The sequence below is a fragment of the Carassius carassius genome, chromosome 37, assembly GCF_963082965.1.
Source record: "Carassius carassius chromosome 37, fCarCar2.1, whole genome shotgun sequence".
Taxonomy (NCBI): Eukaryota; Metazoa; Chordata; class Actinopteri; order Cypriniformes; family Cyprinidae; genus Carassius; species Carassius carassius.
In genome coordinates this window covers 9,886,932-9,908,157 of record NC_081791.1, presented here as the reverse complement: position 1 = coordinate 9,908,157, position 21,226 = coordinate 9,886,932, and the positions used below count along the sequence as shown (strand labels likewise).

The following is a 21,226-nucleotide window of genomic DNA, read 5'->3' as shown; positions in this document are numbered from 1 at the left end:
ACACACTCACACTGATTAATGATGTGTGACAGAACCCTAACACATCCCACTCTGTGTTTCACACACATCAAATACTCAGGAAAGAAGGAGATAAGTGTTTAATAGAGCCACTAAATAAATTGAAAATAACCGCCACCCTCTCTTTGGCCGCTGCAGATATTCCCGTCTCCACATCTGTCCCACTAAAACACTCCATTACCCTGTTCAACCCAAACCCAAGTCTGAACCACACGGATGTGTCTGGCTCAGTTCAGCCCATATGTGCGCCTCATCTGCCAAACGCGTCTCACTGCTTTTACAGTGCCAGATTTCACAGATGTGTTTAACTTCATCCAGCCTGCCTCAGTATTTCACGAGGCCCATATTTTTCAGTTATTAAATTGTTCTCGTTTATGTTTTTGCTTCATCAGTGTGAGCGGTTTCCCAGTAAACTGCTGACAGATGTAGGTGCTCGTATTTAGCTGCCACCATGAGCACAATCTACAGTATATTGTTATGAGTTGCTTTCAACAGATTGCAGTAATTTAAAAAAATATATATACTGTTTGCGGCTCTCAACATGCTCACAATTGAATCACTGGTAATGTACAAGCTATCATGCTGCCTCAAAGATGCTGTTCCTCATTGGGCTGCACAGTTTCACACTAAATGAACTTGACTAGCTGCACCATAAAGTAGATTACAACAAAAACAAGACTGTCTGGCTGGCATTACTGTGGCAGAGAGTGCTGTGCTATTGCACATGGTATTACCGTAGTGCTTTTTCAGTTTTGGACAAAGTTCACAAATCAAGTACTTGAGTACAAGTACAGATAACCTAATAAATATTACTCCAGTAAAAGTATAAAGTAGCGTTAGTTCTGGCAGGTCATGTGAGTCAAGGTTGTATTAGCTCATTCTCAGCGGATCTCATCTACCTATAAGCTTCTCCTTTCGCCACTGTCAGGACTTGGCTTTCTGTTATATTCCTTGTTAATCAGACACATTTATCTTGAATAAAGTGTTACACCTAAATATCTTTAAGTACATTAATGATGTCTGCCTTGTTCCGTTCTGTTTACCCTGGGGAGTTATTATGGCTGCTCTCCCTGCTCATTCATGACAGGCTGCCTGGATGGGCAGGGAGTTTTGGCCCAGAACTGAACCATACCGCCAAACCAAACTTCATGCTAAGTATCTCTCATTTTGACCCAGTGGTTCCCAATCCTGGTCCTGGAGAACCCCCAACACTGCACATTTCAGATGTCTCCCTATTCAAACACACCTGATTCAACTCATCAGCTCTACTGCTCAAAATATCTGGGGGAAAAGGGCTTGTCTAACAAGTTCCAACTAATTCTTACTTATTTTGCACGGTGGCTAATCTGTATGAATTCGTATGATTTTGAATGATTTGTCTAGACCCCAGTGACGGGTAGGTTTAGGGGCAGGATTAGATGTAGGTAATTCAAACAAATTTATCCGAATCGTGTAACTTGTAAAATCCATACAATTTGTCAAAAATTTTATGAATTTCTACAAGTGAGATTTTGTTCAAATTAGCCACCTCGTAAAATATTATATATAATTGCCAAAGGTTCGGGCTGGGTTGTCATACACTTTCAAAACATTAAATATATTAAAATATCGATTTCCCTTACTCATACTTTATGTGTGCAAACAAATAAATAAATAAATAACAGACTTAGAGCCCTATGAAATCTGTTTTATTTTTTCCTAAATTCCGTTTGTCCCATTTAAATTTTTCTGGATTCCATTCATTTCCCTTTTTTCCTAGACTATATTTAAATGGTTAAATTACATTTTATTAATCAAAAAGCATATCTAATTAATTGAAATCATGAAACTTACACAATTTAACAGCAATTTATTAAAAGTGTAACAAAAATTATATGCTAAGGCTCTATGAAATCCGTTTTATATTTTTGTAATTGACTGATTTTATATTTAAAAAAGGTTATTATTATTAGTAGTAGTACTATCTTTACATTAAGTAATATATTTCTGTCAGCGCATCACGATTTACACATGAACGAAGGAGCGAGGAGACGAGAAGTAGATAAATCAAAAGGGTTTCATTAACAAAGGCTGGGGATCACAGGACTCGACACATCAGGAACACAGAATGACGTTTGACAGCTGGCATAGACTCAGGGAAACACAGGGTTTAAATACAAGGGCAAAATAGGATAATTAATTAAACAAAGCTGGAACCAATTAAACATAACAGAACAGGGAAACCAAATAAGGGCATGGAAACACATGGGCTACAAAACACACACCAAACCCAGAGTCTCACACAGTTTTTTATGTGAAAACTTTTAAGTTTCTGTTTGTATATGATATGATGATAGATTTTCTCAAAAGAAATGGTAAAATGCTCATGAAGTGACTCTCAGAGCAGCTCTAGATTATGTACTCTTGTACTGAGGCAGCAGAGGCTGAAAACACCCCAAGCATCACGTCCTTTAGTATGTGTGTAGTAAAACAAAACCACACGTCTGTGCCATTCATTCACACAGAGACACGCAGAACAAGCAGGATTAATATTCTTAGACATTAGTCCATATTGCATTTTTAAGTGTACTGACCTACTTTTAATATTTTCATCCAAAGTTTTGCAAATTCTGTTGTTTTATGCCTGATTCCGACTATATTTTCTGCATCATGGAAATCATAGGGGCCAGTATAGAGTATTTAAAAATGAGAAGATACTGTAAAAATACTGTAAATACTGTAAAATCACATCATATAGGGCAAAATGAATATAATTTTAAGAAACATAGTTTGAAACTCATTTGAAACTGCTGCAGCAGCAGGGAAGATGCATTCATTTGCGTTATTTTAATGTTATGTTTGGTTTTTACCTAAAATCTTCCCCATTGAGATGTTTACATTCAGTGGGCTGACAGTACGCAACCTAAACAGGATTTTTAATTACAGTAATAAATTCTACAATTCTGTAATTTGTAACTTATTTTTCATGCCAGCAGTTTCATGCACACTCCAGCTCAAGAAACTAGATACTCAGATAAAGTACAGATACTTTAAGAATATACTTATGTATACTTATAAATATGTATTTTTTATATACTGAAACTCAATGCAGGAAAGTAGGTGTTTTAGCAACACCCTGGCAACCACCCAGAACACCCTAGCAACTGCATGGCATAATACTGTGAAATACTCCGAACACATTAACACGCTGTCATAATGAAAGCCACCTTTACACATGCAATGCAACTCACAGATTTTCAGAAAATCATTTTTTGATTTCAGGATTATAGGAAGATTTTCAGTTGGATCGCTGATTTTTAGGGTGAGAGTCTCAGTGAGCCAAAGCCTGAGCAGAGTGCTTGAGCTTGAGAGGAGATGAGAGGATGGGCCGGATGAATGAAAACAGACAGCATGTATGAGAGCCAGTCATGCTTTCATCTATTAACCGTAGCGTCCGTAAGCTGACTTACTGCGTCCTCTCCTTTGATCTTCCCTTGATCTTTATATATTCAAAAGAGCGATGCTTTCTCTCTTTTCCTCTTTCCTTGTTCCCGCGCAGATGTCGTAACACCTCGCAAAAGAAAGCGCACAGCTATAACTCATGCTCACATGGTCAGATAATTGGAAAGAGTGGGCCGCACATGTGAAAAACAGAATATGAGAGCTGTGAGTGGGTGCATGTGTCTGGAAGACACAAACACACATCTCCAGATTATTATGTGGTTTCATATTATCCTAAGAGAATGGATCTTAAAAGCTTGGGGGAAACCTTCCTGTTCCTAATGATCTGCATTTCAAACAGGGCCAATATTTCCTATGAATTACCCTGTTATAGCAATAACTACTGTTATTCAGCACTAGAAGCAAATACAGATGTTTTATTGGACAACATCAACAATATATAAAACATTTTACATTATTCTTTCATAGTTCTCTCACAAAGGCACATGTTATTTTATGTTTTATGCACATTATGTTACAACTACTATAGATATACAGAAATACGACCCATACATACATTTTAGTCTTAATATTTTTCCTTTGATTTATGTATTTGTTTGTTTGTTTGTTTCAAGCCTCTCAAATGCTAGAATTAACATTTTCCCCTTTTGTTAACTATTCATTTATTTGGTTATTTATTTTATTTTTAATATGTTTCAAGCTTCTCAAATTCTAGTCTTTTCCTTATTTATTAATATTATTATAATTTTTTTTTTTTTTTTTTTACCTCTTCTCTAACTTTCCCTTTTTAGCATTAAATCATACTGGGATTTTCCATGACACAGTCCTCCCAAAAAAATGTCCAGCAGCTGGTCATTACTGGTAATAATTCGGTCACTTTATTTTAAGGTCCAATTCTCGCTATTAACAATCCATTAACTACGACTTTTGTATCAAAATACTAATACTAATACTAATAATAAGTACTAGTAAACAGCCAATATGTTAATAATAGGCATGCTAATAAGCAGCTAGTTAATAGTTGTTACAGGTGAGGTAGTGCTAAACGTAAAACAAAGTGCAAGAGGAGGATAAGGAATAAATGAGGAGTTTACTGACGATAACGAAGAATACAGACAATATACTACAATTTCACATACAGCTTAGCTACATACAAGTCACATATATCAACAACGATGAACATCGACAATCACGGACGAGGAGGAACTGAACAGAACGGGTATTAATACACACAGAAGGTAATGAGGGAACAGGAGACAGGAGGTGAGGATCAATCAATTAACTAAAACAAGAAAAGGAAGATGACCAAATAAGGAAACGTGACAATAGTGAGAATTGGTCCCTATACTAAAGTGTTATCTATAATTGTTATAAATAAATAATGGTATTTTAAAATGAACTCTTTGATATGGGAGGCAATGGATGGATTCGGTTGGACGGGATAGTGGATGGTGGACTGTTTTCTTGGTTTCTTCCTCTAGGGCAGCAGTAGATCAGGGCTATTTTGCTATAGATGGTGAAAAAAGGTAGAGCAGTCAGGGTGATGGAGAAGAGCGGGTACAGGGCGAGCGAGGGATGGATGGATGTGTGGGTCAAGATGTAATAATAGAGAGACGGATGAGGTAAAGCTGGGTGAGAGAGCACTTTGACATGCTGTTAACATAGACCTGTAACCAAAGTACTGTGACATACAAATGAGAAAGAGGATTCTGGGATCCACCGCATTCATCCTGCTGTGAGGCTGGCATTAGCCTCCTCTGAAAGTCCATCACAGAGAGAGAGACCTGTGTAGTTGTACGAGCAGACGTGCGATGTTGCCATAGCAATGCTTCTGGAAGTAGCAGAAGTCCGTCTGAACTGTTAGTGTGCGCATGATAATGAGTGTGTTTCACTTCAGGGGGTAAGCAAAGATGTCAGGGTTTATGTTTTGTGTTTATTTCTTCTATGTTTCCCTGATCACCAGACCCACACAGACTCTGCACACACAGAATCAGAACGCCTGTTCAGTTCTGCGCACCTTTGGCTTGCTTTTAATAATATAGTACTATTCTCTACTGCATGTAACACAAGTTGAAATTACAACCACGTACTGCAGTTCTGCCGATTGTTCCTTTAAACTACAAAATAATTGCACATTCCATGCTGGCCACTCATCAGAAGACTATGTGAAGGAATCAAAAATGCCACATGCTGATCAGTTTGTGAGTTTTCAAGGAATAAACAAAGGGGAAAAATCTAGGTTAAACCAGCGATGTGGTATATTTAATTAAACCAATAGAGAATGTTCAGTAATAGTGTAATTTTGGGGGGTTCACAGCTACAGTCCTCATTCATTTTCATTGTATGCATAGAACAGCATGAGCATTCTACTAAGTTTCTTCTCTGTGTACCATAAAATCATACAAGTTTGAAACTACACTGAACGAATTAAAATATTAAAAATCACTGACAATATACATTTTTGGATGAACTAAATACTACTGTAATGTTTCAAAGTTTGGAGCTGGTAACGTTTTGTAAAATGTTTTTGAAACCTCACCAATGATGTATTTCTTTGATAAAAAAATACAGTAATATTGTGAAATATTATTACAGTTTTACATAAGTGTTTTCTATTTAAATATATTTTAAAATGTAATTTATTTCTGTGATCAAAGCTGAATTTTCAGCATCATTACTCTAGTCTTGAGTGTGATAGTCCTTCCAGAAATCATTCCAGTATGCTGATTTGCTGCATTTTTTTACAGTTTTAAATGCCATAGAATCTGAAAGGGTTTTGTATTGCTAAACTGAATGGAGCTCAGGAAGGAATGGAAGCAGAGCTGCACAGTGTGGCGTCTCAGCGGTCTGAAATACCCAGAAGGCTTCAGGCTCGCTTTGCATGACGAGACAAGCAAAGGCATATGTAGGAATATCTGTATGGGCATCGCAAAAAGAGCATGTACATCACTGTCATATTCATTCAAACACAAAATACAAGTGCTTTTCCGTCCCATGTGGGACTTAAGTTGAAGTATATCACACACATACACACATACTCACACACTAGATGTCTTCTTCCACGCTTTCCTGCCTCATAATAGTCTTTTTCACACTGAATACAAGGGTCAAATTAGAGTATCTAATGTATATTCTGTAGGCGTCCTGGTCTCCTCCTTTCCTGCAGAAACCCGAAGGAAAGTTTTTTCCCCTACCTTTCCTTATTAATATTCTTCGAGATGAAATGAGGCAGGTTCTAGCAACAACTGAGGAGGCATTGTGAAAAAAGAACATGAAAGTACAGTTTATCCAATGGAAAGCCAAAGACAAATGTTAGCTCAGGAGTTTGTGGGAGTCGGGTCGAGATTTGGCCCCCACCAGGGTTACCACAAGCTTTTTATTACTGCGCTTTATAACCGCAAGAGCTTCTCCATCCTTAACCTGAGCGCAGAAGTAAACTTTGACACACTGGTGGAATCGATCAGCGTTTGTTTTAGCCTCAACTTTTCAGAGGTAAAAGGAGGTGAACTGTGCTACTCAACTGCTCTGCTTAAAGATAAGCTGATGCTTAAGGGAAAAGAGGTAAATTGGTTCGGTAGCCTTGCAGGCACACTAAAATTCACCACTGGCGGCTAATAGTGAGCTGAATCTTAATATCTCTAATAAAGCTACAGCGCCGGACCTGCCTGTGTAAGGCCGCTCTCTGTAAACTTTGCAAATTGGGCTATAAAATGACCCTCTTCAATGTAGAATGAGCACTTTCCCAGCATTTTAATTATTTCGGCTTATTGATTCATTGACTCTGTCAGTCTCACCCAGGGTAAGGGACAAACTAAAGGAGCATTCATGCAATCTGACAGCAATTTTCAATGACAAAGTGACCGGAATCCATTCATTTTCAGTGAGAGTTGACATGAACGACGGAGACTGGAGCTGATGCTAAAATTGAGCTGGATTCAAACTGATGTGCATCTTCAGCAATGCAGCATGGGAACTACCAATCAGAGCGCAGAATGTGGACAGAGTAAGCACTAAAATAAAGCTTCTGAAATGGGGTTTTGGAAGCAATGCCGTTAAAGAACCATTTTTTGTTTCCCAGAGAACCCTTCAGTGAACAGTTCTTAAAAGAACCAATTTTAAAAGTGCTGTATGTAAGTTTTTGACTCTACTGAAGCATAAAAATACCATAATATGTTTGCAGATATTTAAGAAACATGCTACGTTAACATACTTGTTTATCTGAAAAACAATGCTACAGTCAGTTATTCTCCTGAAAATATGTGTTCCGGGTCAGAATGCCGTTCTCTGTTTTGGTTTGTGAAACCTGCCCACTGCCAGTTTACCCTTGAATTGAATTGAATTGAATTATCGTCGAGTGCATCTGAGGAGGAGGGGTCGAGTGAAAAAAACTCTCTCCGATATTTTGAATTTGGACTGCAATACCTAGTTAAACCACTCTGTGTCAATCCTACATACAACACCTTTAATAATCCAAAGAATGTTTGCACACTGTAAAGAACCTTCTGAGCAATGGATATTTTAGTTTTTTCATGCAACTATATATAGATGCGAATAAAAAATATATTTATTTTTATAGTGCATGGGGTGCAGAGTGAAACCTGACAAATTTGAAGTATGTGACACAAATGCTGTATTTCATGACAAAATTTGACATTTAAGCATTTAGCAGTCACTTTTATCAAAAGTGATTTGCATTGCATGTATTTTATCCATTTTATCAGATCACACATTCCCTGACCTATGACCTGAGAGTTGCTTTCGTACACAGAAAGATTAAGAACTGTCGCATTTGTAATTTGTAGTTAGGACTATATTTCATTCGCAAAATTCTAAACTTGATTTTGTGCATGAAAAGCGTTAAACTTAACAACCACCTTACTAACTATTAATGAACAGCAAAATACGAGTTTATTGAGGAAAAAGTCATAGTTAATGGTTAATAGCGAGAAGTGGACCTTAAAGTAAAATAAAAAATAAAAAGTACCCAGCATGTCACAAAATGCATATAAAACACCAAACGCTCAAACAAATGTCGCTGAATGAGATATGTATTTTATTCTTGAAAGAAGTTGTCTGAATCACATGATGGATTTTGTACATTCTCTTGCTTACTTCTTCCACAGGCACTTTTCATTTCATATTTTCATATTTATTCAGTTAATTTGGCAATGAGTTTGCCAGATGATGATGTGCCTCAGGTGTTTTTGATTAGATCACATCATTTGCAAGATATAGGAGAAGACTCTTTCATATCAAGTACAGTAGATTTTTTTAGAACAGCCTTCCAAAAAGTGTCCCATCCAGGTTCCTCCCTGCATTCCTGATGAGTGTAATGGTCCGGTTCAGCCCGCGAGTGAGCTCAGTCACGCTGCATTGATCGCCAGGGGCCACTTTCTGTTAACTACACGCCTCAGGCTATCTGCAACACTATTATTTTAGGTAAACAGCAGATACCTGTCCTAAAAGACTGTAAGCCAGCATCACCTTTCTGTTTGATTTTTAGAAGTACATGTATACTACTTACTTTTAATGTAAGAGCAGGCACTGATGTTTGTAACTTGAATGTGTGATGATTTAGGTGTCAATTCTTTTCTTCTTATTAAATTAGTTCTTATTTCTTATCGTTATTATAATCTAATGTTGGTATCTCTGGTTCACTAATCGTCACCAGGTTTAGTGAAATTGTTTTGGATCTTGAATGTGTTTGCATATTTGGAATTAATATTACTTTTTTGTATTAAGGGTTCAATAGTTCGCAGTGGTTTGCAGGTTTGATTGGTCCTTGAACTGTCATCGGTGTGTCTTCTAGCATGGCACCTGACCTCAGGCTGCTCCAAAGGGACTGTGGTTTTATTTAGTGTACCATAAATGGTTTTGGATTAGAAAGTGTCAGCTAAATAACTAATTAGCAAAGCAGCAGCAAAAAGAACCATTGAAAACTGAGGGGAAAAGGTCACACTTCATTTAAGTCACTTTCATCTTTTTGCACGGTGCCCAGTGAGATCTGGGAATGATTAGAAACACTGAATAACGTATAATTGAGCATGATGTGTGTTAAACAGAAATCACACTAGAAACGTTTACACACTTTACTTTGGAGAGAACTCTTGGTATGGTGCATTTTATTTTGCAGCAAGCCAAAGTGGATAAGGCAAGTCGTTTATTCTTTCGGTGTAGTCATGCACACACACACACACTCAAGCAATTACACACATTTGGTTAATGTGCAAATTAATTAGCAGCCTTGGCACAGCTCCAGAGTTCATAGTCAATGAGAGCATGTCAAACGCACACACACACACACACACATACAGGCAAATGGAGCAGTGGTAAGTTGCAAATACGTTGGCGGGAGTTCTTGAGCATGCATTGTTTTCCAAAGGGCTTTAGCATTTCATTGCATGAGTGATTAACATGTTCTTTCTTCTTCTTCTTTCTGTCATTGTCTTAAAGAATTTATTTTGTGGTATTCATTTTGCTTGCAGAGCAACATCTTGCACAAGGGTTACAAGTTATGCATGTGTGGTTTCTCTGCACCGCATCAGTAATTAAAGCCCATTACTGACTAGTTCCTACTGTTCTTAATGTCTGTACGGCCTCCCCAAAACTAAATTAATTACTTTCTGTATGCAGTCGTTAAGCCTGTCAATCAAGCCAGCACGTGCACACACACACACACACACACACACACACTTCTTCAGCCAAATCTTAAAATCCTCAGACTGTTTATTGTAATAGAGTTGTAAATCACTCAGATACACGAGGAAAAACACATGGGGCTTTTAAACAAGCAAGATGTGTGTCATATTAATTACAGAACAAACATTCTCATAAATTCACTGTTAACAAGCTGGAGGTCTCCAAATGTTTCAAATACTGACATTTAAATTCATACTGTTGTTTTATTGTGTTGAATCTTGTTGTATCTTATATATTACACAATGAAATGTATTAATATTAATAGATAAGAGTTAAATAATTATATATATATATATATATATATATATATATATATATATATATATATATATATATAATATAATTATATTGGCATTTCTAACTACTTTTATTTTTTATATAACTCCTTTCTATTGGAATATATTTTAATTAAAAATGTAATTTATTTATTTATCAAAGCTGTATTTTCAGCATCATTACGCCAGTCTTCAGTGTCACATGTTCCTTCGGAAATCAGTATAATATACTGATCTGCTGCTCAAGAAACATTTCTGATTATTATCAATATTGAAAACAGTTGAGCCACTTCATATTTTGGTAAAACTGTAAAACCTATTTTTCACCTTTTTTTTCTTTTAGAATAGGAAGTTCAAAAGAAAAGCATTTCTTTCAAATATATATATTTTCTTTTTTAATAATGATGATTATTAAGTCTAATAATTAAGGCTTTATAAATATTTACAGAATTTTTTTATCAATTGAATGTGTCCTTGCTGAATAAAAGTATGAATTTTGTAAAAATAAATAAATAAATAAACTGTCCCCAAACTTTGAAAAGGTAGTGTGTTGATATATTTCAATGCAATTTTTTTCATCAAAGTGTATTCATAAATCTTCATTAAAGTGTATCCAGTGGATTGTAATTACCTTACCTTACATTGACTCACAGCAAAAACAGAACACTGTTGTGTACTACAGTAGTTCACACAAACCACTTAACCCACACTGAATCTCTCCATTAAACAGTTTGACACCCTGTTTCAACGCTCCCTGCCTCATAATTCACATCATTTAGTGCAATTGTAAATACAATTCATTTTAATGACAAACCTTTCCCTTGACAACACAAATACAGCTACATTGTGGCGAAACTAAATTCAAATGCAGTGCAATTCTAAAATGAGTTTAAGGAGATTTTTGTCATATTTTTGAAGTGGTGTGGGAGGCAGAGACACACCAGAGCAGTGCAGAGAGAAAGAGAGAGATGAATTATAATTAGCAGGTGTAATTAGAGGCTAGCAGACACTAATAGAGAAGGATTAATTGCTGTTATCATCAAGGACTCTTCATTAATGCCCTTATTTAATACAAGTCATCCACATGTTCGTCACGGCAATAAAACCCAGACCTGAAATAGCTCTCAAATCTGAAGTCTCGACTCAGCGAATGCCGAGACATTGAGCCTGTGCTGATGTTCTGATATGATGTGTGCAGCAGGTGTTTTGTTGAGTTAATTAGTGTCAGTCTGTGAATGCAGATTTGTGATTTCAGGCTGTTCATTTTGTTCATTATTTATTTCTGCTTTACACTTTAATTAAAATATTTAACAATAAGATTTAAAGCTTCATGTTTTTTATGTTTTTTTTATTAGTAGTAGTAGTAGTAGAAGTAGTGATAGTTGTAGTATTTATCATGTGCTGTGGTATGTGGGAAATCCCTTTGAAGATTGTATTACTATCAACATATTCTAAATAAGAAATTTGGAATATTTTTATTTATTTTAGTATCACTGAGATATTATTGTAGTTTTAAAAAAAAAATTCAAATAGTTATCAAATGTTTTCATTTGTATGATTTTGTTGTTGTTGTTGTTTTATTGTTAAAGTCTTCATAATTTTTTGTGTTTATATATATTTATTTTAAATTTATTTTAACATAAAATGCTTTATGGTTTTACTTTTGGTTTTAGATTTAGTTAACAATAATAGCCCTGTTTATTAGTTTCTGTTAGGCTTTTTTCATTCATTGTTCTCTTCTTTTGTTTTCTTTTAAGATATGCAGATATTAAATATCTGTGTACAGAAAAACATCTCAGGTTACGAATGTAACCATGGTTCCCTGAGAGGGAACGAGACACTGCGTCCTCTAGCGGTCGCTTTGGGGAACACCTCGTCGTGACCCGTGTCTGAAGCATACTTTGAAAAACGCCAACATGTTGGCCGGCGACAGCCTCTGACGTCACTACCGGCGCCATTAGGACCCGTCACTTATCTTCTTTGTGAAGCTTGCGTCCGAAGCATGGCAGGGAGCTAGAGGACGCAGTGTCTCGTTCCCTCTCAGGGAACCATGGTTACATTCGTAACCTGAGACGTTCCCTGTCAAGGGAACTTCGAACTGCATCCTCAAGGGGTCGCTTTGGGGAACAGTATACCCACGCCGCCATGCTGAGGGGAGTGCAGGCCAGAACCATGGCAAACACTAAGTACCAACTCTACCATTTCACTGGGAGTCGCCCCTTTGGACGGTTAGACGGCTGTCCATGACATTATCCCTTATGGCCAAAGACCTAAGCTACATACCCAACTTACCTGTAGGGCCCCGGCCCGGGGTAGAGCTGAAGGCTTGGAATCATGAAAGATTCCTTTAAAGGGATACGGCTAAGAACCTTGCATGTTCTTTACCAAGTCTTGCCTGTCACCCAGGGGCTACTGCTAGCTTTCGCAAAAACTTGCCGAAAGAGCTGTCTCAACAGTTCTCTAGTAGCAACACCCTGTTCTAGTATCAGAGGATACATGGGTGGAGTGGCGCCCAAGATGAACGGGGCTTAAACCGACTAAAGAAAGGGCACGAAGCAACCGTGCGAAGGCCTCACCATATAGGATTTTAGAAAGAACGCAGAGTACTAGCGTGCAAACTTACCACAGTGTGGATTTCAGAAAGTGTCCAAAGACTTCATGTGCACACTTACCATAGCATGGATTTACAAATACTGTTCTAAGGAGGGGCTCTTGTGGCACTCTGATAGAGCAGCTCATAGATGGAATGGCCCGGGAGCAGAGCAATTGGAGCAAGAAATGTACAGATGAAGCCTCGGCCACGCCTGTACCATGGCGTCCAGCCCCAGTGGAGCTGGATGAGTCAGAGGAAGCCAGAGGGGGTAGTGCGATGCCCTTCGAGTCACACACAGATCCACCCAAGTCTGGCCAACCTCTCCAACTCTGCTTCATCACCTTGGTGCGAAGGCGCCATTCCCTGAGCCTCAGCCCCTGCCTCAACAGGATGTCTGCTCTCACCGTGCATCTCAAAAGCAGTATGTTGTGCTGGAGCACTCTGGTGAAAAAACTGAGCATTCAGTCTCATATGAGAGGAGGACTCCGAGCTCAGAAAAGCACGCTCATAGGCGACCCCTTTATTTTTTATTTTTGGAATAAAGGGAGTGCTGCTAAACTACCACGAGATTTGCCCAAACAGCCCCTCATGTTGCGGGAAGCAATGTTTAAGGTGTATAACAAATACACACTGGCTGAATGAAGCCCAAGGAACCCAGGGCTAATCATCTTAAGAAAGGGAACGAAGCGGAGCGCGTAACCCCTACCGTACAGGATTTCAGAAAATGCGCAGAGTCTTGTGTGCACACTTACCACTTACGTGGATTTCAGAAAGTGCACAGAGTCTTGCGTGCACACTTACCACTTACGTGGATTTCAGACAGTGCGCAAAGTGTTCACGTGCACACTGACCACCATGTGGTTTTGAGAAAGTACACAGGCTTAGTGTGTGTACTGAAAGGTTCCTAAGCATCGCAGAGGCGCTGGATCGCACGGGAGAGGCCAGCTCCAATTTTCCAAACCTCAAGCGAGGGAAGCATCACCGGCAGTACATACAGAAAGACTTCCGTAACTTCCACCTCCACCTTCCCATTGGATGTCGCTAAGTGGCCAGGAGGCCCCTCAGGGTGACCTGGCCGGACATCCCGCCAAATGCGCCAAGTGGCCAGGAGGCCCCTCAGGGTGACCTGGTCGGACATCCATGAAATTCCCTGCAGAGCTGTGCCAGTTCTGATGATCAGCCAGGCTCCTGCCGAAAGCCTGTGATCTTGGCCACCTAATACCAGAACACAAGGCCGTAACTGAGCACTGTAAAGGAAACTCACTGAGTTTGTTAGTAGACATATAACCACCAGCAATATAACACCCATAAGCAGATAAAGAAAGGGTTACATACTCACCCACCCTCCTGTACTGGAGTCCCGCTCACGGGGCGCCCCCTTTTGGTCAAGACCATCAGTAAGTTGGTTACTATGAATATAGGACCAACCAAAAACATCATAGGTCCTGCATAGGAGACTGTTATGAGAGAAATTTTCCACCTAACCTTGATCAGGTGGAGAGCTGGTGGTTACAGGGGAATTAGGCAGGGGAGGATAAAAGCAGAAGTTAAAAACATCCAAAGGAAGTGAGTAACTACCCCTTTGTTGTTCGGGCTCAGACCTGGACCTTCATGGAATGAAGGATTTAAAGGCAGCTAAGCAAGCCCTTGCCTCCCTGAACTTTTTGACCACCATCTCGACAGAGGTACCAAAAGGCTCAGAAGGCAAGACCGGAGCATTGAGAAGAAACCCCCTTTCTTCCCTCCCGATGTCTGCCAGGTTCACCCACAGATGTCTCTCCGTTACCACCATGGCCGCCATAGACCTGCCCATGGTGGAGGCGGCCTGTTTGGTAGCACGGAGAGAGAGGTCTGTGGTGCGGCGCAGCTCGGCTACCTGGTCAGCTGAAAGGCCCTCGCCTGTATCCAGGTCCTTCAGCAGGTCAGCCTGGTAAGCCTGAAGCACTGCCATTTTGTGCAACGAAGCCACAGCCTGACCTGCTGCTGCGTATGACCTGCCATTTAAGCGGGATGTATCCTGGAGGGGCTTAGATGGCAAAGAGGGAGATTTAAGAGAGGATGTTTCCCCCACAGAGAGATAGCTAGCCAGCGTCTCTTCTACAGGGGGCATCCTCTCATAGCCGTTTTCGTGCATGCCCTCGGTATTAGCATAACTCGTATGCTGAAACCGATGGATGTGAGAGGAAAACGGCCTCTTCCATTCCTTTTCGACTTCTGCATGTAAGTCAGGCAAGACTGGAAGGCTCACCTGGGCTGGAGGGCTATGGTCAGACAAATAACGCCATTTCCTCGAAAAGTGAGACAAACAAGAGCGGAGCTTTTTCACAGAAAAATGCTCGAAGTGCACGCAGATTGCCCCCCCTCAAGGACATCGCGCGCGTGCTCTTCGCCCAAACAAGAGACGCAAAGACTGTGTGTGTAATCAGGTGTCAGATAACGCTGACACGGATGCACACACTGTTTAAAAGCCTTGCTAGTGGATGCCATGATAACAATGATGGATCGCTCTTACCGTTTTGGCCAATTTCTCAGATGCACGCTTCAAACAAAACAGTCAATGAAGATGAAGAAGATAAGTGACGGGTCCTACTGCCGCGTATTTATAGTCGCGCCGGTAGTGACGTCAGAGGCTGTTGCCGGCCAACACGTTGGCGTTTTTCAAAGTATGCTTCAGACACGGGTCATGACAAGGTGTTCCCCAAAGCGACCCCTAGAGGACGCAGTTCGAAGTTCCCTTGACAGGGAACTGATAATTATTTTATGTTATAGCTCATATTAAATTTCAAATCTATTTGGTCTCAACAAAGACAGAAATAAAACACTAAAGTCTACCAGAAAAAAATGGAATCCAGAAAAATTAAATCAGAAAAAAAGTGTGTGTATACATATATATATATATATATATATATATATATATATGTGTGTGTGTGTGTGTGTGTGTGTGTGTGTGTGTTCGTGTGACCCTGGAGCACAAAACCAGTCTTATGTCACTGGGGTGTATTTTTAGCAATAGCCAAAAAACATTGTGTGGGTCAAAATTATCGATTTTTCTTTTATGGCAAAAATCATTAGGATATTAAGTAAAGATCATGTTCCATGATGATATTTTGTAAATTGTCTACCATAAATATATGACAATTTAATTTTTGATTAGTAATATGCATTGCTAAGAACTTCATTAGGACAAATTTAAAGGACATTTTTTCCATATTTAGTTTTTTTTTTTTTTTGCATCCTCAGATTCCAGATTTTCAAACAGTTGTATCTCGGCCAAATATTGTCCGATCCTAACAAACCATACATCAATGGAAAGCTTATCCATTCAGCTTTCAGATTATGTATATATCTCAATTTCGAGAAATTTGCCCTTATGACTGGTTTTGAGGTCCAGTGTCACAAATTGTGAAACTAACCTAAATGTAAAAATCAGGCAATGAGCACCAATATTAAATATTAAATAACAATCAATAACAATTTAATAAATAAAATAAATAGTAATAAAAAAGAAATGTGTTGGATTTACTCTTTTGGTTTAATAGTTAACTAGCTTCTAGATGTGAATCTGCTGCAGTGTGTGAAAATGGGCTTAGAGTGTTGTCTTCTTGTTTCATTTATTAATAAGCAGCCTGTTATTCAAGTACGTTTTATGTTTAATCATACACACGCACACATTGTCTCTCTCTCTCTGTGTCTGTCTGGGTGGCCTTTTTTTAATGTACTCCGATAAGAAGAGCAAATGGACAAAGTTAATTAAAAAGAAAGGCCAGACAATTTGACAGTTCTTTTCTCTCGCTCTCTCTCTGTGTCTCTCTGACAATAACAAAGACACGGTCTGTTGAGCTGCTCACAGTGGGAACTGTAGAGCATTTTTCGGGAAATTCATGGCAGAATAGTTGTGGGATTAGTTGTGAATAGCGAAGGGTTAAGTTGAAAATTCCAGCTGTCTTCGCGGTCATAGACAGATGTCTGAAGTGCGTCTGGTCTGTCGTCATTTCTCTGTATGTGAGGATGTATTCTGGTGTGTGTGTGCGTGTGTGTGTGTGTGTGTGTGTGTGTGTGTGCGTGTGTGTATGTTGAATCAATACTTCTCTGCCCCAGACGGCCATAGTCCATCAGGGTCTTTACAAACAAAACCTCTTCAGTTCTCTTGTGGTTGTTTTTTACTCAAACCACTTTACAACACACATTTATCTCCTGTTTAAGAAAGACAGCATTTAGCAAGTAGTCAATTGGTAGTGAAAGATAGGAAGTTCTTTTGGGATTTTGACATGCTCAGCATTGTGACGAGGTACTATAGCTCATCTAAAACTTGTTATAAGCAACATTTTGATCATTGTTTTATGAGCTCATATTCATTTAGAGACCACATTGAGTATTTGTACTTGTAAAAATTCATTTTCAAACCACAAACCAATTTAAAATGAGCAATTGAAGGAAAATAACATTACTACAAAATGGTTAAAAAGAAATGGTGCATATAGTGGATAAATTACATATATTCATATAATTACCTGTATATTAACTGTGCTAAATTATAAATACTCAAATAGGCTATTAGAGTAATATAAATAATAATATTGTTTAAATTATTACTATTATTATTATTTAAAATAAACTAGAGAATGAAAAAAAAATGTTAACAAAGAAATGTAACCATTTACTAAATGATAAGCCCCTTAAACCCCTTTAGTCAAGAAATTTTTATAAATATATAAATATGCTACAATTTCTTATAAATAAATATATTTTTTTATATTTAACATTTTATGTTTTTATACATTTATGTATATATATATGTATATATATATATATATATATATATATATATATATATATATATATATATATATATATATATATATATTGGGGCAAACCCCAACTGCATCAATTTGCATGCAGTTTGCACGCACAAATCATTGGTATGTAAATACAAGCACCGTTTTGCTTCAAATAAAACAGCGGCTCTTGCAGTAATTCATCTGAATTTAAATGTGGCGGGCTTTCATTTAGAACTCATGTAAATATAAACAGCGAGAGCTTTCATTTGAGGTGCTTGTTAATATAATGTAATGTAAATGAATGTGCCTGTATGCAGAGCAGCGTGGTCGGCGGAGCAGAAACGGGACGCAGATGGGACCCTCGTCCTCGGTTTTGTTACGGCGCGATGCTCCGTTAACCCTTACCAAAGATGGGAGATGGGACGGGGGTGAGAGGGACAATAAATTGAAAGCAGCAGAGCTCAAGGTTACAACACATCAATCCTGAGAGAGAGGAGAAGAGACGAGTGGGAATAGAATTAAAGCAGGAGAGAGAGAGAAAGAGAGAGAGGGGTTGCGATAAAGCTAGAATGAGAGAGCCTGGATGGGGGGGAGAAGAGAAGTGAAGAGAGAGGAGCGCACATGAGCAACTCCAACTGTGTGAGAGAGAGAAAGAGAGAGAGAGAGGGATATAGCTACAGCGCAGTGACCTACAGAGACAGATGAGGAAGTGCTGTGTATGGAGTGTTACCACCGTATCTTGTTATCAAGGATCCCATTAAATGGTCCCATAGCCCTCGCGCTCCATATCTGGATATTTCTGCTTCCATGTGGGATGAGCAGCTGCGCTGAGCGAGACAGACCAAGGCATCTGACATCAACACCATGAGGTACTCGCGGAACTGAGGGAACGAGACGTGAGAGAGAGGTGTTTGAGAGCAGAAAGAGACAGGGATGACAGTGATAACAAGCAGGAGATTCTGTGCGAGGAGGTGAGAGAAGAGGAAAGGAGGTTTAGAATGAGGGACACAGAGAGACGAGTGGAGGAGAGGTGTTTTCCTGAAAAGTGAAGTTGGGGGTTTGTGCCTCTGTTGAGGGACTCTACATTAACCCAGATTCTGCTCACTTCAGGCTAGTAAGTTGTATAAATTCTGCTCCGTTTTTATAGTTTCTAGTATTTTAGCCTCTTAAATCCTCAAACTTAGTTTAATTCTAAAACTATTTCAAATGTAAATTTAAAAGGGAATCTTAATACAGTTCCGTTTATATTTAAATGGTAATCCAGATATAGTTCCAAATTAAATTTGAATGGAAATCCACATGCAATTCAAATTTATAATTTAACCAAAACCCAAATGCAATTCAAATTATGTTACAATCTGAGTTCACGGTTGACATTTAAATCCAGATTTCGAATGTAAATGCAAAAACGGATCCATTTCGGATTTATATTTCAATCAAAATCAGAATGCAGTTTACATACTGCATATTTACATCCAAATTCAGATACAATTTGAGTTCACAGTTGACATTTAAATCCAGATTTCAAATTGAAATGCAAAGACAGAAACAATTTAGATGTATATATAAATTAAAAGTGTAATACAGTTCAGATGTGCTGCATGATTGTATCCAATTTCATTTACAATTTGAATTCACAGTTCACATGCAAATTCCGATAGAATTCAAACTGGAATTCAAATTCACATTTAAATCCATATTCCTAAAAAAAGGTGGAATGAAAAATAATTTAATGTGTATGCTGATATAAAATCATATATATTTTTTCAAATTATATTTTTGGATTATAAAATGGATAGTTATTGCTCTAAATTTTTATTGGATAAGCCATATTCATATATTCTGTACTATAAACGCACTCCCAAAAACACACATACTATAATAAAGCACCTATTTGCTGTGTTGCTTGGTGACCACAAACTATATGATTTGGCTGAAGAATAGTTTAGAGTATGTAAATTATAAAAGTAACACTTTTGAACATTGGTGTTTATAGAATTGTGTAAAAACACACCTTACTCTCAGTAAACTACACATCCATTTTTTTGTTTATGGTAGAGTAAATGCTTCAAAAGTCTCTGTTCAAACAGTAATAGCAGTGTTCTGTGTATCCTGTTCTTTTGTATATAATCTTCGAATAAAGCCCCTGTCTTTACAGTTCCTGTGAGGACCGGCAGTAAAAGAGACCGTGTCAGTCTTTCTCTCTCTAGTGGCTATGAGCTGGGTAACCGTATATTGTGTTTCGGACAAAAGCAGCCATAAGTGTGAAATCTCTAGAAACGCAGATAAAGTGTACAGTATAATGTACAAAAGCCAAGGGGAGGGAATGAAACTGAAATGGTTTGCAGTAGTATCAGTCTTCACTTCACTACAGGAAAAATAATAAACGTTAAAGTCCTTTTGTCATTCAAGTGTCTTGAGAACCTTCTTTGATTCATCTTATGAATCTTACTCCGAATACACATGGAAGGGTCAGTCATGTCAGCTGGACATTCCTCGTGCTAATTTTATCTGCGTCGTAAAATAAGAGAGACGTAGAGCGAAAATAGAAAAAGCGAAATGACTGAGCGCAAGCTACCTATTAGACTCTATCATGTGCTTTATAATTTACCAGAATCTATTAAAAATCATGCTACGCTGTCATTCATATTCTGTGGACCTTGACCACCCTGGTCCAATCTGCCAAAAGTCAGTGTGACTTTCCATAAATATAACAGAAATGTAACTGAAATCAATGGTTCTCGAGGTGCTAAAGGCTCTTTCCGATCGGTACACTAGCATGCAGAGCACCAAAGAGTGAGCGTTTCATCAAAGACATGTCTTTTTGTCAATACACTATTGGTTATGTGAAGAATAACATTATTTTACAATTTCTGCATGATTGTCTTTGACAATATTTTTGTGTCAATGCTGGTGCACATGAATGAGGTTGTGGATCTGAGTGTTTTGAATGTAGACGGAGATGTTTGTGTGGTTGTATTAATGTCTCGGAGGGTTAAAGGGGTTTGTAATTTGTCTCCTCGGAGACTAGTATCTGCTTTCTTCGCTCTTTCATTCCTTTCCTTTTTTTTAATGCTTTTCTTGAGGCGCACAGCTGTCTTGGCATGAATATACTCCTGGTATCCTCAACATACATTACAGACACGAATACTGCAAGTGTAATTTGTACAGATTGACACACAGCGATCTGAGACCACTTGTGGAAACTGTTTGATTTAGCATTCTCAAATTGAACTCAATTTAATTTTAGCGTGACAGTGAAAAGTTGAATGTAAAATAATGTGAATATCAGAATGTTAATAATTAGTACGTACTGCATGTCACGCTCAACTCCACAAGTTTGTGTGAAACCTGATGGTCTTGTTCTCCAGCATGACTTGAGAAGATCCAGGGATTATAATAGAAGCTTCGATAGAAGAACA

At 38.3% G+C, this 21,226-nt stretch overlaps 1 protein-coding gene across 6 annotated transcripts in view; it reads left to right on the top strand.

Moving 5' to 3' along the window:
• Nucleotides 1–21,226, top strand: part of LOC132117969 (extracellular sulfatase Sulf-2-like) — a 164,053-nt gene that overhangs the window by 103,210 nt on the left and 39,617 nt on the right. The window contains exon 1 of one of the 6 annotated variants that reach the window (XM_059527386.1): nt 18,431–18,673. The exons of 4 other annotated variants lie outside the window; for them this stretch is intronic. The gene's annotated coding sequence lies outside the window, so the exon portion shown is untranslated. Of the gene's footprint in view, nt 1–18,430; nt 18,674–18,752; nt 18,919–21,226 lie in introns of those variants that run through there. One more of the 6 variants, XM_059527387.1, reaches the window with a different exon arrangement.